Below are 18,926 nucleotides of genomic sequence, written 5' to 3'. Positions count from 1 at the left end.
AAGAAATTTTTCCTAATGTCCAACCTAAACCTGCCCTGGTGCAACTTCAGACCATTTCCCCTCATCCTATTGTCCCTTACCAAGGAAAAGAGGCCGACCCCCACCTCGCTACAGCCTCCTCTCAGGCAGTTATAGGGAGTGATGAGGGCTCCCCTCAGCCTCCTCTTCTCCAGGCTGAACACCCCCAGCTGCCCCCCATCAGCCTTGGGCTCCAGACCCCTCCCCAGCTTTGTGGCTCTCCTCTGGACATGCTCCAGCAATGCAATGTCTTCTGTGTAGTGAGGGGCCCTTCTTCCCCTCTGAACATCTCCCCAAGTACTGCTATAGTAAAGAAACCTGTTTGGAGTCTTTTCCCTTTTAGGAGTGAGTTACCGGGCTTTTCCCCCAATTTACTTTTTTGTTTGTTTTTGAAAAATAGTGATGGCGCTTTCTGGATGCTTGAGCCTTGCAGTGGCAGGGCTGGGGATTGCTTGGGGGCAATCCAATCCTTGGATTGCTGAGGCTCAGCTCCCTGTAAGCACATCTGCCTCGATGCATCCATGGCCTCCGCAAGCAGAGCACCACGGGCTTGCTGCTGAGCTCTTCACCCGCACAGCTTCGAGCCCCAGGTTCACTGGGGAGCTGGCCCCTGTGTTTAGAGGAGTCAGGGATTTGGGAGTCTGAATCCAGGAGGATCTGGAGTAGGTTACACTGATTTGTAATCCCTGCCATGAGCAACAACATTATCCAGAGCTACCTATGGTGCCTTTCCAAGGCCCGTGCATGAACAGCTGAGGAAATAGGCTGGTAGGTTCTTAAATAAGGCTGCTGGGCTGGGGGCACTCATGAAGCTTGGCCACGCAGCAGAAAAAATACACCACAACGTACCAGGCCTGTTGCACCCATTTGGGGATGCTGGTGCAAGCCCCTGCTTGTGCAAAACAGCGTTTGGGCACTTCTCGGTGCTGTCACATGTCAGCCTGAATAAGGAAAATGCTTGCAGATTTATTCCCAAACCAAGACTCTGTGGGGCCAGAAAAAGTCTAAAATAATTGCGGGGATTGTTGTGTTCCTGTGTCACCCCCCACATTATCGGTGCTTTACAGACACAACATTGTTTGTGGCTGGAGCTTGCATTCAGGGTGGTGCCAGGCAGGCGCCACGACTCTTATGCTGGCTTTCACAGAATCGCAAGGGTTGGAAGGGACCTCGGGAGCTCACGCAGTCCCACCCCCCTGCTCAAGCAGGTTCTCCTAGAGCATGTTACACAGGACTTCATCCACGTGGGCTTTGAGTATCTCCAGAGAAGGAGACTCTGCAACCCCCTGGGCAGCTTAGGCCAGGGCTCCGTCACCCTCAGAGTAAAGAAGTTTTTCCTCATATTTAACTGAAACCTCTTATGTCTCAGTTTGCACCCGTTGCCCCTTGTCCTGTCGCTGGGCACCGCTGCAAAGAGTCTGGCTCCGTCCTCGTGACCCCCACCCTTAAGATATTTGTAGGTGTTGATGAGGTCCCCTCTCAGCCTTCTCTTCTTCAGGCTGAACAAGCCCAACTCTCTCAGCCTTTCCTCCTAGGGGAGATGCTCCAGTCCCTTTATCCATCCTTGTTGCTCTCCTCTGGACTCTTTCTAGGAGTTGCTCGTGTTTCTTGAACTGGGGAGCCCAGAACTGGACCCAGTACTTTGACTGTGGGCAGCGGCAGTGCGTTCTCCTTTTAACCAAAATGCTCCTTCCCTTGGGCCATGGCTCAAGTGGGGTTTGCTGCTGGTAGTAAATGGCTGCAGTTTCCCCTTTGCCAGGTCTCCACCAGCACAGCTCCTCCTCTCTGGGAAAAGCAGAAAGCAAAACCTGATCCTGGTGCCAACCCCACCTAAGATAAACAGAGCAAAGATCATCTGTGCATTTGGTCCTAAAATCTCCTTCCTTTTTGATATGCCAGTGCCTGTGTGAAATCTCAGCTTTAATTCCCCAGAAATGCAAACACCCAGAGGTTATGGAGCACAGCTGGCTTGCAAGCCTGGCCACTGCCTTCCCTATGTTGGTTGACATGGCTGGGTCCCTCACTAGGGTTTGGGAATATGGTCCCACATGGCAAAGGAACTCTTGTTCCTGGGTGCTAATGCCTCCAAACTGCCTAAAACACTCAGAAATGTGTGTCTGCTGTTGAGCTGGAGGAGTCAGCTTGTTGGCAGATAGAGCTAGTGGATGTTAGCTCATGTCTTCATCAACACAGGCATTTGGGCGAGTTGTGCAGTCAAACAAAACACCTTCATTGGTTGGTGTTTTGCTTCGTCACCTCCTGCCCTTCCCTTTCTGGTGGCACTCGCGGTGCATGGATGCCGATCCTCTTGCAAGGGACTCTTCCAGGTCCTACAGGACCAAATAAACCAAATTTATTTGTTCTGGTTTAGCTGATCAAGCAACCTTATCTCATGGGGTTTGTCTGCTAGGGCCACCTTGTGTGTTTGAACATGCACTGGCTGAGTATGAGCAGAGCGTGGTGGGGATCATCTGGCCCAAACCAGCCTCTGGGAAGGGGGATTAGGCTGTGCTGTGTGCGGAGGCTGTTTGAATGCTGCTCCAGGCTCACTGGTGCCATGTGGCTCTTCTGCAGAGCTCATATTTGCTGTTGACAGAGTGGTCAGGCTCAACTCCACTTGGTTGAGACCATCTTTAAGTTATCTTTAGAGCATTTGCTTGGGCAAAGCTGCTTTTTCTTCTGCATCACCAGGTCAGAGCTATTTGGGCTTTCTGATATTATCTCTTCCCAGTTAGTTTACCTTTGTTATGGCCTCAGGGATGTCGCTGGCGGAAGCAGAGCAGATTTCTAAATCTGGCTGCTGTCCTATGAGGCTGATGTTGGGAAAGCCCACCTTGGTTTTATAGTACTCCTTTGGATTTACCACTTCCACAGTAAAATGACAAGAAGCCTTCGTCTCCGAGGGGCTTTGGCTTCGAGTTGTGCTGATGAAGCATGCAGATGGTCTGGATGAAAAGGAGATGAGAAAAGACTGGGGAGAGGAGGGTCCTTCAGGGTGGCAGATCAGGGACCAGCCAGGGCTGGGCATGCGCGAGGTGTGCACGCTAGACGTCCATTTGGAAACTTAATCCTTTAATTTCCCCTCATCAAGTGGGTCAAAATAATAATAATAATAAAAATAAAAGGTTTTCTCATGGTGATGTGAGCTGTAATTCAGGGCAACCTTTGTCATTTAACATTCTCTCCTGCATAAAGTTACTGTCTCTTGTTCCAGAAGAAGCTGCATTTGAGAGCGGTAATGAGCTGCCCTGGCAGGACTACAAAGGGCTTCGGAGGAGCAGGTACGCGGAGAATGAGGTAAGTGTTGTCGTTTGGGTGAAATAGGTGTGGAAAGTGCACTCTGCACACGTTAGTCTTCAAAGCCAGCAATAATTACTGCATTTGAGACTGTATCAGCAGTCAGGGCTGGGATTCAAGTCAGGCAGGAATACTTTGAGTAGCGCTTTTGTTCTCCAGACATCCAAGCTCCCCACCAGCGCGCCCCGTCGCAAGCGAGGAACGCAACTGGAAGTGTTGTGGCTTTGAGTTGGCGATGGTTTTGTGTGTAACCCTGTCTTTGATGCATTCATTCACGGTGCCCTGTGAATCCATGAATATGAGTAGACTGTAATTGCTTTTAATCGCAAAACCATGAAAAGAGAAAATGAGAAATGGGGTGGGTGGCAGCAAGACAGATCTTGCACGGCGCTGGTAGCCGAGAGGTCTGTCTGTGCGGTGGCTCCTGGCAAGTCTCGGCTCTCCAGGAGTGCTGCTCTTGGTCTCAGCTCCCTTCCTTCTGCCTCCACGGTCACTGCAGAGTCTTGGAGTTGAACTGATGTTGTGGGTGAGGTGTCCCTCAGATGATGGGTGCTTTTTCTGTAAGCTTGTGTGAAATACAGCGTTGTTCTGTGTGGAGCCAACAGCTCTCAATAGGGATTCGCAATAGATCTCAATGAATGAGGTCAGTACGTGCTCATTTTAGAGATGACAAACAAATGGGTGAAGCGACCTTTCCTGGGTCACCAGCAAGCTGGTGGCAAAGTTAAGGAAAATGTTTTGATGCACTCAGTTGGAGATACCCAGCTCCATTGCCCCCATGGGCTGCTCTTTAATAAATAAATCATAGCTTTCCTACACAGTCCCATGTAAATGTACTTCCCCTTGGTGCCTTTACTGAGGATGCTGGGGTGGGTGGTCATGGTAAACGTCTAGAGAGCAGAGCTTTGGAAGTGATGGGGTTGGGGGAGTTTGGCAGGGGAAGCTCATCTCTAGGCTTGGGGATGCTCAAGGCTGTCGATGTCCCCTTGGGCCTTCAGGATGGGATGCAGCCACCTCCCTGAAGCATCCATCCCCACTCCCAGGGATGGATTCCAAAAACGGTTGTGGTTTCCCTTGGGGTTCAGCCATTAGCATCACTGCTCTCGCCCTCATCCCTGTCTGAGCAGTGGCCTGAGGCTGACTGCTCAGAGACAGCCCAAGAGCCGCAGCCTGGCTGTCGCCGATCTGGAGAATGTCCCTTTTTGTAAACTGTGGGGTCACTTTCCCTGCTGGGAACAGCGGAGCACACAAAGGCAGTGTCAGACGCTCCATCAGCCGTCGTCGCCAGTTTTATATTGGAGCATAATAGCAACGAAGGGAAACGGTCTAATCTCTCCGCGAAGGCACTTCATGAAACTTTTCTCCCTAAAGAGCTCTTGTGCCCTGGAACAATAAATGCCATGGATGCGCTGCCAGCCTGGGGTTGCTAATAGTATTCGAACCCGTGGGCATCTCTTTCCCAGGGCTGGTGGGGTCCCGGCACCTCTTTGGCTGCTGCCCACGCGGGCTGGTGGCGGCCGGCCCGGCCCGGCGACGGCAGGTCTGCTGACACGAGCGAGGGCTGTGGGTACCGCGGGGTTTGACGCTTCAGCCACGCGATGACGTCTGGGCCGGCGCATCCCGCCGCACAATGCGCCAGTATGGGCAAGTGCAGGAGGAATGCGGCCCCCGGGGCCGCCGTGTCACCAAAGGCAATTGGGTCTCCCTGGAAAGGTCAGGCAAAGGAAACACAGCAGAGCTTGTCTGGCGGACAATAAGGGATGTGTTGTCGCAGGATGAATGAGCTGATCTAGTGGATGTCAAATGTTTACTCTGGGCTTCCACAGAGCGGTCAGATGAGGACCGATGCCCCTGCTCCTCCTCTGAGCAGTGAAGAGGAGTAGGAGCATCAGGATGGGTCTGGTGGGATGGACTGCGCTGAACCTGGGTATTTTTTTTCCTTTGCCACCTCTATGGCCAAAACCAGATCTTGCACAGAGCCAATAGCACTAGGAGGAATGAGGGATGTCATTTTAGCCAGTGCTGCAGGGTTCCAGGGATCCTATTATTCCACTCAACTCTTCTCTCAGGCTTCGTTTAACCAGTGCAAGCACCGGTCACTAATTCTGCTGTATGTCCTAACGCCTTTCAAAGCGTCCGAGGTCCCCCAGTCCTGGCTAGGACGGAGGGCTGGGTGGTGGCAGTTGGAGAGGCATCCATGCTGTCTGCATGGAGTAGTTCCCACATTCCTTACGGATACGAGCTGCTCTTGTAACCCTGCAGCCAGGGTATGTGATGAAATCATTGCAGCAGCCCAGGTGGTGTTTTGAGGTGGATCTCCGAGTGGTACAGAGTTGTCATTAACACACTCTAAATATGTAATCCCATGCACAGTGGAGTCCATGGGTTGTTTTTTTCTGTTTAACTTCATCAGGCTCTGCACCAAATGGATAAAAACCCAACTGGTGGTTTATTTCAGTGTACAGCAAGAATAAAGAATAATCTCCCCAGCCCCTGAGCTTACAGGAGTGAGAAGATGAAGGACTTAACCATCACCTCTGTGCCACTGCTGGGAAATGGGGATCGGCTGTCCATGGACACCATTACACACCTGTGATGTTTGTCTGGAGCTGCTTGACTGCGTGTGTTGCCCATAGAGGGATGCATCCAGGCCCAGGGATGCTGCCAGCATGATCTCTGGCAGCACATATGAAATGAGCGTGCCAGTCCTGTGTGGACCATGGGATATGGGCACATGGTATTCACCATCCACAGGGGCTGCAGTGGTGGGATGCAGGGACATAGTCCTTCGGCGGGGCAGCTCAGTAGGAAAAAGGAGTTGTGTGAAGCTATTGGGGCAAATGACACAGTATCAGGTGAGACCAGAGCCCTGCATCCGTGCTGGGGGGCCAACACCAGCAGCTCGGTGGCCCGTTGCACTTGTGCAAGGTTTGCAGCCTTGCGAGTGTGATTTGTGCATCATGGCTGCTCCTCTTGCCAATGCTACGATGCCACTTGTTAGAGATGACTTCGTAGGCTTTTCATACACGTTTGAGTTTAATTTACAACTTGGGGAAAGACAGACAAGGTGACAAAGTGGGCTGAAATATGAAATTACTTTAATTGCAGAGGAGGATGGTTTATAGGCTTCAGAATCCAAGTAATTTATTTTAATGATCTCCTCTGCCCTCAATGCATAATTACCATTCACTTTTAGAGCTGGTTTCAGTAGAGGTATGCAGTGAAAGCTGGTTGGACCTGTTCAGATGGCAAAACTTCTGGCAACTAATAATCTGAGATGAAAAGCAAATTAAAAGCAAAATATATTGTAATGTCAGAAACACTTCTCGCTTAAGACACTGTTTTTTCCTTAGTTTCCTAGAGACAGCTGTGGTCCATCTAAAAGCAGCAATCCGAGGCACGTGGCGTGCCTGGTTGAGTTCATTTCCAACCCCACACAGTAAAATACTTGGAAAATCTCTAGGAGTTAACACAGGGGCCAATGGGTAATACATCCCTTGGGGAGAGGAGATGGAAATGTTTTCTTTCTCTGCAGTTCATTACATTGGTGGGTTGGATGTTTGGAGTGATAGTGGAAAAAAGTGGACTTCAAGAGAAATAGATACTGCTTTTCTTGCATGAATATCTGCTTTTGACTGGTCCTACTTGAAACCAGCTGGAGACTTTCAGCCCCTGGGGAAGAGGGGCTGCTCATGAGCAGCTCCAAGCTCCTTTCGTGGCATTTCAGGTCCCACAGTGCAAAAAAACCCAAAACCTGTGCATGTTGTTGAAGTCCCTTGTTGAGTGATGGGGCACGTGAATCACAGAATGGCAAGGGTTGGAAAGGGACCTCAGGAGATCATCTAGTCTACCTCTAGTGAACCTCTTGGTGCTTCCTGAGTCTTCTGATGTAGCTGCTGTGGCAGTTCCTATGGGCATGGCCTGGCATGGGTGGTTGCTGGCGGTGTGATGAGGCTCGATCTAGCTTCACTTTAAAGGAGGTTGTCTTGTTATTACCTGGCTTGGCTTAGCTCTGCCTTCATGTCTGCTTCTCCAGTGTCCAAGAATTTTCAAGCTGAGCTTGGCCTGGCTTATTTGGAAGAAAAATGCTGATCCCTTCAGAAATCAAAGTGCAATGCTGGGCTCTTCTTCTGGTGGGGTGGTAAAGTGGGATAGAATTGGGCATAACCTGAAGAAGATGGAAAGCAATGATGAGCTGGGGCTGGTGGGGCTCATGCCAGGGAGTGGGCTCTGCAGCCAGGCTGATGTGCCTTCCTGCGGGGAAAGGGGGTGAAAATACCTTTTTCTTATAAGGATCATTAAGTTCCTTGGATTGGACAGTTGTGGCACAGAGCTTTCCAAGTGCAGTCTTCTGCAAGTGTTTCTTAATTATTTTTCAGGTTATTTTTTTTGAAACCACAAGGATGGGCTGTGGCCCAAGTGATCACAGGAGTCCTTAAAGTCTCCGTTAGCTCTCCCTGTGTAAAGTGGTCACAAATATGTGGCAAAATGGGACAAAATCCAAGGGCACCTGGACCCTCCATCTGCCTGCTGGAATAGGCCGGCTGGGATTTCACGTGGCCCTGGCTGAAGTCATGCAGCAGCAGAGATGGGGGTTTCAGGAGTGCTGTGGGACTCGAGACCCTAAAATCCACCTGCCTGCTGACTTCTCGGACCATGTTGGCATTGGGTCTGGGCTGGACTGAAGTGCAGGTGAACTGCATGTGTCCAAGGGGACAGCAGCTTGTCCCAGTGCTGGCAGCAGCTTGCTGGTATGGAAAGCCAAGGATTTAAAAGCTGATATTTCCCAGTGTTGGCACTTAGCTGGAATCTTTGAGCTTGATTTGTTACCTAAATGACTGACTGCTGGACTTGAGCTGCAGCAGGTAGAGCACTGGAGCTGGTGCAGCTCTGTGGGTTCACAGCCGCTGGCGATCTGGCCTTTAAGACTTATGAGCAACAAGAAATAGTAAATTAATTTTCCTGAGTAGCTCTGTCATCTTGGCCAGATCAGCCTCCAGAATGAAGTGCTCCTGGCCTGAAGGAGAAGTGTGACATTCCTCCCCAAAACGAAATATCACAGGTCCATCGCGCACCCGCCCCAGTGCTCGGACACAGCCTCTCTGGCCCTGTTCCCATGCCACCTCCAATGTCTCTGCTTTAAAAACACACTTGAAAAACCCCATATTAAAAAGAATGCGAAGGATGCAATGTTCAGGTCTTAAAATTGGGAAAGACTAGAATAAAGCTGCTTTTGTAAACTTATTTCAGCCTTGTGCAATATCCTGCCTGCTTTTTTCTCTCTCTTGCTGCTAGACACGAGTGGAAGAAGAGATGGAAGAAGAGGCCATGTGGCCTTTTTATGCCCTTTGTGCTTGGCAGCATAGTGCTGCCAGTAGCTGGGACATGCGATGAGGGGGCGCTTCTGGTGGACTCTGCATCTTTGCTCTCTGGTGCGTGTAGCCATGGGAATGGTGTATTTACGTGCTGATGGATGTGGGGGAAGAAATGCTCAGAGGTGCAGATGGTGCCTCATGGCTGTTGTGCATCTGCCCTGAGATAGCTGGAGGCTTGAGGCTGGAAAGCACGTGGGGCAATTATTTGGGAGTGAAAATGGAGTGGGATGGCTGGGCTGGGTGATGCCCAACATGAGCTCAGATACCTCCACCAAGGGACAGTGTACTTGGGACCTGGCCTCTGCCTGGCTGCTCACAGTGGGCTGCCTTTGCTAGTCCCTGCTCCTGGGAAGCCTCCTGAGCCCTGCTTTGCACCTGGGCCCTCTGTGCCCACCATCGGTCATGTTCAGCGTGCAGGTGCTCAGTTCTCACCAGCAGCATCCCTTCTTCCTTGCTCTTCTCTCTGGTGTAGCCGGTCCTTGGTGCAAACCAGCCTGGGTGAGGGGTTTCCAGGACAGGCTCTCTTGTGTGTGTTTTTTGCCCAAAGCGGTTTTGCAGTGGTCCCTTTGAGGGTCATGGGCAAGGAAAGCGCTGCAGGGTAGCTCAGACTGGCTCCTCTCCTGGTTTCCAACGTCAGCTCCTACTTTTTCAGGAGAACACCTTTTGTTTTGTTTTAGCATTCAGAGGTTGGGTTTTTTCTGCTTTTTCTTTTGACCTGAAGTAACAGCACTTTCCAGACAATTCAGACTTAGGAAGCGGGGATCGAATTGCTTTCTTCATCTTTTGATTTTTTTTTATATGAGGGTGTGTGAACTACAAGAAGGATCTTGTTCAGACCTTCACTTTCTGATTTATGTCCAAGCCAACAGAGCAAGGCTTGGAACTGCGATGCTGCTGGGGGGGGGCGGAAAAAAAAAGTGGTGGGAAGGTTGTGGGATTGGTGGTGCTGCTCAGCAAACAGAAAGAGGAAAAGGAGAGTGATTTCTCATTCTGTTTCCTAACTCCAAACATGACCCAAAGTTTTTATAAACTTTCTGCTCAGGTTTCAGGAAACTGCAAATGAAACTGCATTCCTCTGTGTGTTGGGTTTTTTCTTTCTTTTTGAGATGTAATAAAACATCATCACCTACAAGTCTGTGGCCTTTAAAAGTATTCTCTGGAGGGCAGGCGAGGAGTGGAAGCAGATTGACTGACGGCTGGAAGAAAGCCTCTTTATTATCTCTGGGATTATAATTTCACTCTATTTTGGGTGCTGGAGCAATGGGAGTTTGGTCATCTCTGTTCTTTCTGGCTTCTTGCGTGTGCTCCGGATACGGTGTTGGGGTGTCTGCTCCCCTCCAGCGCTCTGTCTGCAGAGGAAAAGTCATGGGCTGAGGAAGCTGAACTTCTCATCACCTGGGAAATACAGCATTTTTTCTAAAATAGTGTCCTTGAAGGCTTCAAATGTACTAGTGAGAAAAAGACAACATGTTAAGTAAGAATATAAAAATAGGCCAACTGGGGATGGAGCAGCCATGGCAGGACGTGGTCACAGCATCGTGTGGCTGCAGAGGAGGGTCTGTCTTCCACCAATTCCTTTAACTCTTTAAACTGCTTTTGGTGTCCAAAGCCTACAAATCATTGAACGGTTTGGGTTGGAAGAGACCTTAAAGATCATCTTGTTCCAACCCCCCCTGCCCTTTCCACCAGCCCAGGTTGCTCAAAGCCCTGTCCAACCTGGCCTTGAACGCTTCCAGGGATGGGGCATCCACAGCTTCCCTGGAAAACCTGTTCCAGTGCCTTGCCACCCTCACAGTGAAGAATTTCTTCCTTCTATCCAATCTAAATCAACGCTTTTCCAGTTTAAAGCCATTACCCGTTTAGTTAGTGCTCACTGGTAGCACTAACCTGATATTTCTTTTCTTCTTAATGTTGATTGCATAGCTTGAAGGCAAAAAAAAAGGCAGTTAAAACTAAAGGAGCAAAAATTAGGAAAAAAAAAAAATACTTGAAAGTTCATCAATATTCTTGGGGGCTTGTGGGGATGCAGTGGGGCTCTGGCTGGAGCAAGAGTGGGGCTGGGAACAGGGAGGGTAAAGACTAGATTTCATCTGAATGCTGGTGTTGCGCTTGACCCAGGTATAAAGTAGAGGTCGAACCCATTCAGGCACTCTCGTTCCTTCAAGTGGTGCTCCTCTTGGAGGAAAACTGCCTTCAGGATGCCAGGGTTCCCCTGTGCAGAGGCACAGATGGAGAAGGACTTGGAGCAAAGCTGAAAAGCCACAGTAATAAATTAGTATGGGAGATTTCACCCTGGAGTTTCATTGATTGTGTCAAAACTTGGGCAACTGGGCAAAAACAGGCAACAAGGGCTGGTCAGTGGGATGCTAAGAGTAGTATCAGAAGCTGATGTGGTGGGGTGATGTCACGGGCCCCTCCTGCGGTTCCTAGGTGGGAAAAGGGATGGGGGATGCAAGGCAGGGACGGGGCTGGTTTGATGTGATGTAGTCTCTAGCCTGCTCACTGGGAAGTCAAGGAGCCTGCTTGCTTTCTTTTGGAGGCGATTCCTGGGCTTTTCCCTGTGCTCCTGTCGGGACTGCTCCAGGAGATGGGGAGAGAGGTGCGTGGGTTGGGTGTGATCCAGCACGGCCACCTTTCCTTAGCGCATGCATGCTCCTTAGCAAATCCATTTGGGCTAGTAAATGCCTGGTGTGGAGAATTCTTGGAAGCCAAATTGCTCTTAATTATTAATCTTTAGGGTCCACTACAAGACTAATACAGTACATGTGATACCCTACAGCGTATGTGTGTACAGAAAACACCTTGAGATGTTGCATACGCTTGGCGCATTGTGCCATATACCTACTGGGTCTTGTGGTGCTGACCACGAGTCAGTGGCATGTCCTTTTTGCCTCATTGCCACCCCATTAACACATTAATGGCAGCCCCGCCGTCCCTCCCCTGTGGGAATGGGGGAAGTGCTCTCAGAGGAGATGAAGGGACCCAGCAGAGGTTATTCAGGCCCCATGTAATGGAGAGCAGTCCCTAAAGGCAGCCACTGCCCAGCACCAGAGACCCAAAATGGTTCAGCGAAGGTGATCTGGGATGCTTGGTTAATTAGAGAAGACCTGTTACTGGCAGACACAGGGCATATTTATTTTTAAAGTCTGTTACTGACAGCGAGAACATGCCTCTGGCGAGAGATCTGAGGCTCTGGCTATGTAATTCAGTTGAAAAAGGGATTTACTTTTTTTCAAAACAAAACCAAACCCCCATGTCCTACCTTCTCCCTGCCAAGGAATGGGCACGATCAATGAGGCAGGGAGCTGGAAGGGGTGAGGGCTGTTGTTTACGCAAAGTTTCCACCTCCTTCCTTCCTTCCTACCAACTCCCCATGACCCAGACCTGCCTGGTGAGGAAAACTGCTCCCCAGCCTTGCCAATTCTGGGATAAATAGGTCATCCAAAATATGCAAAAGCCAGTTCCAAGTCTTCTGAGGTCTTTCCGACTGCTGGAAGTCTTTGGGTGTATAAAGCCCATAATAATTGTGTTACTTCCAACATGGTTTTTGAAGCTCTGGGTCCTCCAGGAGTAGGGTTGTTCCCAGGGGTCCAGGGGCAGTGATGTGGCAGACGAGAAAGCAGAACACCATTTCTAGCTTTATTTTACCCATTTGCTTGTTCAGGCCTTTTCTGTGGTGATGGCAGCTGTAGTCTGCATCATTACAAAACCAGCATTTTATTCCCCCCTGTGAATGGGGGCTGCAATTGTTCAATTAAAATAGAGAAGACTCCAGCCAACGATGTCTTCATTTAAACCTCAGTGTTGCCATTAACCTTGTGAAGTGGCACTGGCAAATTTGCTGGGTGATTGAGGATGATCTAGGAGGGTTTCCTTGGGGAAATTCTCCAACATCCTGCAGTCCCTGGCAGGGATTTATCAGGTTTGCTCTGGCCGTGCAAGGCACCCCTAGAAATAAGGGGCGAGTAAATGTGCCACAGGGCTGTTTGAAAACTCTCTTTTCTGCCCATGTTCACGCATTCCTACTTTCTCCCTTCTTCCAGTTTGATTTTGCTAAAGATCCTGAAATCTAGTGACTGGGGGGTTTAAATTCCTTTTTTTTTTCCTCAGAAATTTTCCTTTAAATGCTAACAAGCTGGGTTTCTTGCTTCTGAAGTGATGCTAGCATCTGATGAATCAGCAGCCATCATAAGCCTTGGGTGGGATGAATCTGTGCTCTTCACTTGCTCCAACTTAATTGAAAATTGAATCATTGCTTTTTAGTGTTAAAAGCAGGTTTTGAGTTGCTTTGTGTACTACCCTGATATTGTAACTGTACGTCCTGTAGTGTGCAAGTATGAGCCAAATCAAGAGAAAATGATACCTAGGGCAGTACTTCTTTGGGTTCTCTGTTTCCACCACTGTCTTTGACAAACGTCTGCTCTCAGCGAACATTCAACCTGTTTGCTGGATGGTCTGTGCTCCTCTAAGTCCCCTGGGATGATAAATAGGATTTATCACAGGCCAGACCCAGATCGTGCCATGGTTTGAATCATGGGAAAGCTTGAAAACCTTTGCAAGTGCCTCGACAAGTTGCTGGCTCTGCGGCAATGATCTCGGCATCCCCATGGCATCCCCTGTGCTGTGGTAACGTTACCCACGCTATACGGACTCTAGCGGTGGCCTTTAGGGAGGCTTTAATCTACCCACTGCTGAAATAACGGGTACTTATGCCATGGCAGGAGCTGGCAACGTCTGTGCCTTGGAGAGCTTATGCTGGGCTATCCCTTTGCTGCAAAAATAGAATCAAGTCTATAAGCACCTTTGTCTATTTTTTAGAATATTCCTTTTTTAAAAAAAACGTGGAGATGTCCTTGTGCACGGGTGCGATGGCTCTCGCCTCCTGCTCTGGCGGGCTGTTTTCTAGCAGCGAGAGTCGGGCAGATGCCAAGGTTTTGCACAGAAACAAGCGTTGCACAGCAGAGGCACCGGGCCTGGGGGTAGCGAAAAGTGGGAAATAAAGGAAGCGAATGTCGTTAGCGAGCGCCGAGTCGGTTATCAACAACTTCCTGACATTGTTAGTCCTCGCTCCCTTCGCCGGCCCGCGGGCTGGCCCGCGTCCAGCCATCGTCAGCAGGTATTTCCCTCCTGCCCACAGCTTCATCCATCAGCATCCTCCACCAGGTCCATCCTGCTGTGCTCTGAGGAAGCATTAAAAAATCATAATGTGAGCTATGGGGTGACCCGTGGGTGAGAGCACCCTCTGCACCTGCAAATCCCAGGGCTGATTTCTTAAAATGCCCTTACTTTGGGGCAACTGCTTGAACAAATGTCTCAGCATTTGGTGATAAACAATGAAAAAGAAACCAAACTGCTGCTTGAGGATCCACAACTGAGATACCACGTTTAAAAAAGCGATGCAAGGCAGTAAACTTCTCCGTTTCCTATTTTAATATAAAAAAAAACCCTTAAATTTGTAAAATGACACTAGTTTGCTGAGAACACGTACATGTGTAAATTTTTCTCCTTTTTATTTTCCGAGCTCTCCCCTCTCTGTTTAGAAACAGGGGCTTGTTTGAGGAATAGGTTTTAAACCTCTCTTCGGTCCTATTTCTACAATGAAGTCACCCGTGTAAGATAAATAGTCGCTGATCTCTTGTTAGTGAAGTACACGCTCTCCTTCACGCTCGACTTGAATGGAAATGCAAAATACTCTGCCATCTGTTCCCAACAAGCAGCCGGAGCGAAGGGCGCAGCCTTGGGCTCCTCCGGCCCAGCCCAAAAGCAACGCCCGCTCCCTGGCCGGTGCCGCATCGGTGCGGAGCCCATCTGGCCTCTGCGGCCAAAGTGATGTGCAGGGGCACAGTCCTCAATATGAAGGGTTGGGGTGTTTTGTGGTTTTGTTGTTGTTTTTTGTTTTTTGGTTTTTTTTTTAAAATTACTTGCTGACTCATCATAAATACAAGTTGCAACTTGCTGCAGAGATGAGGTTTTGCCCCAAAGATGCCCTGAAGAGGGTTGTGTGCCCAACGAGTGCTGTTTGTTATCTTGCCATGGCATAAAAAACTGCAGCTGGAGGGAAGGGGTTCCATCTGTACAGAGCAACTAAGCTACACTTCCTTCAGGAATGATTCTTTTCAGCGGGGGAAAAAAAAAAAGGGGTGCACTTTGTGTATGGCACATGGGTTGGTCCGTGTGAGATTTTTAAGCTGTTCCACAGCTGACGTGATAAATACCCCAAAGTCTGTATTTGGTCGTTTTAAGTTTCCAGCCACAGCGCGTAATTATCGCACATTACGCTCTGTTTATTTAAAGAAGGAAAAATACTGTGGCAATCAGATTTTGTGCCAAGTTACGGGGGAAAATGCTTTTTCAAGAAGTAAATATGCGTGCAGGCAGCTGGTGCACGTGAGATCCTGGAAACAAAAGCGAGTCGCCCTGCTGCCGGCTGCGCAGCCCACGAGGAGCCCGCACAGCTCCCCTCGGACTTCTCTCGGGGAAAATGATGCAAAGACATTTAATTGCATGGAAAGCCAGAGCATCAGGCAGGCAGCTGAAGTGCCTGGAGGAGAAAGGCTCAGCTCTCAAGGCCGGGGTCCCTGGACATGGGATTCGGGGCGATGCGGAGGTTTCCTGTTCGTGCAGGGCTGGGTACCACTGATGCTTCAGCACTGCAGGGTCTGCCTGTCCCCCCCAACCAGGCTAAACTTTCTCTAACTCAGCCCTTTCTGTCATGCTTTGTTTTAGCAGTCCTGACTTTTTCTGCTTGCAAATGTGCCTTTTGCTTTTACATCCCATAAATATTTTAAAATTGGGTTTTATCTGCCCAGTATCTGGGCTTGTGGGAGGGAAGTGATGCTCGTGGCAGTGCCTGTGCCATGTGGGAGAGGGCACCTGGGGCAGGGCAGTGATGCTGCTGGCTCCCAGGAGCTCAGCTCTGATCCACCTCCCCAGGGGTAACCCTGGGTGAGCACCGGCAGACGAATTAACCAGCTGGGTGCTGGGGAGGGGATGAGCCGCAGCACCCCAGGCTTGTCTTCTCCTTGTTGCCCATCACCTGCACTTTCAGGAGGTTTGGGGATCACGTGAAGGTTGTTTTTCACCGAGTGACTCTTGGAAAAGGTTACATGAGAACGCAACTCCAAATTAGAAAGTGAAAAACTTGTCGTTTTACTGGTTTTCAGGTTTAAAATGTGACCTGTGGGTGGTGGGCTGACTCTGAACCCAGAGGCCAACCTGCTGTTCCCTAAAGCCTCCGTTCGCTTTTCAAGAGTTTGCTCTGTAGAAATCGGTGTGATTCCGGGGGGGCTGACTGTCCGTTTCTAAATGCAGCACCCAATAGCACACATGACTCAAGCTGGGAAGACTGGTCCTTGTTTTGGTCCTGGTTCCTCTGCACGAGGAGGATGGAGGACTGGGAGCACCACAGCCCCCCCGCCGGGGATGGCCGTTCCCCGCAGCGGGGCTGACGTACCAACCCATAGCAGTGAACCCCACACAGATGCTGCTTTGGTGTGGACTGGAGGAAAGCTGAATTCAGACTGGAAAGCTGTTGAGGAAATGGGTCTAAAACCTGGAGGAGGAGGTGAAGCGGGAGGCGTGGGGCAGAGCTTCGTTCCTGTCGGGGCCATTTCTGGCTCCTTTGCCGCAGCGCTAGGCTAGTGGCAACTTGGCATGGGCGCTGGTTGGAGGGGGAGCAATGCTGTGGCACAACGGGCTGCAGAATAGGAATTTTGGGGGGGGGGTTGTGAAAAATGTTCAGACATTTGCTTCCATGTTGCTAGGGGCCACCCAGGGTAATTTTGTTGTTGTTTTTTAATTTTGCAAAAGCAATGGACAGTGCCAAATAGCCGCTCAGCCCAACACGCAGTTGAAAGCTGTGGCGCTCATATGCTGGGCATGGCCTGGGGGAAGTGTGTTAATGCTCAGCAGCCCTGCAGGCCAGGGTGCTCCCCAAAAACTCCATCCCAGGCATTGGAGAAGTTGTCCGCAGCAGGGTTTTAAAACTAGCATAAGGGGGTTTTAAAATAAATAGACAAACAAACCAACAGTCTTTCTTGCATGGAGCAAGGATGTGTGAAAGCTACAGCGTCTGGGGCAAACAGCTTCACCATTTAATCTGCACCCTGGAAAAATCCCTCTGCGGCCTCTGGCTTTAGGCCATGGCTCGTGGAGGAATTGCCAACAGAGTTACAGCAGCAAAAATACATGCGCTATCTGGAAAAGATGCTTAAATCAAACAGTTATTGGGCTCAGCAGAACTCGGTCTTACTCTGCATGATATAGTAGGGAGGATGTTATAAGGCAATGTAATTCTGCAATATGAAATAGGGAAGATGAGATGAGCCAAGGGCCCTGACCTTAAATTTTATGAGCAACTTATTGTTTGCAAAGAGTGGGGAGCGGCAGAGCGGGGCTGGGGTATGGGAGGCAGGATTTCTGCTCTTGTGTGGAGTCAGGAGAACCATGGAAATCTCCTGGGTTGGTGCTTGCTAATCTGTAGCGTTTTCCCCTTAGGCTTCAGCAGGCCTGTTGTGAGAAGAGCTAATAAAGGAGGTATTTTTAAGATAATTCTGAGCATAAAAAGGCAGAGGCTGCGGCGTCCCCAGTACCCGGACACACGCAGAGCTGCTCTGCGGCCGGGATAAAGCAGTTGCATCGGCTGACCCCGACCTCCCCGGATTATCTGATGTTCTCAGCATTTATAAGCAAGGAAGAGCCAGTGGTCGTCAGACCGACTGGCTCCGCTCTGAGCTTGCAGCCCAGATGGGAGGCGAGACCTGCCCTCCGAGCATCCCAGTCCTGGGGTCAGCAAGAGGAGTCCCTCCTCCCCCCTTTCCCCAAAAAAGGCCCCGTACAAATTGCTGGCTGGGGCAGCAGGGCAGCGTTTCTCAGTGGGTCACTGGGCTGGGACCATCCTGGACAGAGAAGTCACCGGGGAACGTCTCGCCTTGCAGATGTCTCCAGGGTGGCTCTGAATTAGCTGCATCCTTTCAGCAGGGCAGCAGGACTCTGGGCTATTGCTAGACAGCCTTTTTCTTTTCATTTCTAGCTTATAAAAAAAAAAAGGTAAAAAGCTTGAGCTGTCATGGAACAGAGCCGCAGTAATGTTATTGGGTTCAGGATGGTGTCTGCCCCCCGTGAATGCAGATGTTTCCGACCTCTCCTGTCCAGGGAGTAGATGCCTCCTGCCTTGGCTTTTGGTGGTCCAGCAGCAGGGAACTCCCACACCCCTGTCTGGAACACCGTGCATGTTTATAGAAGTTAAAATCAAGCATTAAAATAATTCTGTGCAAGTGTTAAGCGAGGGTGATTGGAGTTTGCATGACTCTACGTTCAAATTATGATTTCTTTAGGGCAGAGGAGTTATTTTCGTTAACTCTTCAGTGCTTGCTCTCTCTGGCAGGAGGAAAGGTTGGATTAGCTAAATGTTGATGTACGGACTTTCAGCCCTCCTGAAGCTGTTATAAATCAAAGCGGGGTAGGTAAACATTTGGCTGTGTTTCCTGCGACGGCCTCGTCGTCCGCAGCCTGCAAAGTAGCACGATCCAAAGGGCAGCTGTTAAACAAAGTGAAAACAGACAACGGGCTGCACAGCTCCCCGGCATCTGCTGCTCAGCACTCGGGGAATCCTCCCTCCTCCCCCAGCATCCGCAGGGCCAGTCCTTTGTTAAACCAGACAAAGGAGGTTGGGGCTTTCGGGAGGGCAGCGTGGGCTGGGGGTTGCCATCAGGGTGTGCATTGGGACGCCGTGGTACCCAGGGGGATGCGGCTGGGACGCCGTGGTACCCAGGGGGATGCGGCTGGGATGCTGCCCTACCACCGTTCCACGGTCCCACAAGCAAATCTTTGCGGGTTATACAGGTTTCTTCTTTTTTTCTCTCTCCTCCACACCCAGGGAATCCTCTGCCCAAACCACAGGTGGAGATATGGGTCTGTATCTATCCAGACCCTAAGAAAACCTGTCTGGTTTGGCTGCTCCAAGTACAGCTCTTTTGATGGGATTCATTGCAGGGAAGGGTAACAGGGTTATGTTGCTGAGTATTTATAGGAGCTGTAAAGCTCAGGAATTCGTCATGTCCATGATTTAAACGAGGCGTGGAGGAATTTGCTGTCTCCTGCCATCCCTGCCCTGCCGGAGCGGGTGGCAGAGGCTGGGTCTGCGGGTGAGCACGTGGTGCTCCCTTGCTCCAGCCTTTGATGGGGATGCCTTAGGGGAGGGAGGTGATAAAATGCAACAGGATTCAGAGGATGTTT

Source organism: Egretta garzetta, unplaced genomic scaffold, assembly GCF_000687185.1.
Source record: "Egretta garzetta isolate BGI_Z169 unplaced genomic scaffold, ASM68718v1 scaffold634, whole genome shotgun sequence".
Taxonomy (NCBI): Eukaryota; Metazoa; Chordata; class Aves; order Pelecaniformes; family Ardeidae; genus Egretta; species Egretta garzetta.
This window is presented reverse-complemented; position numbering follows the sequence as displayed.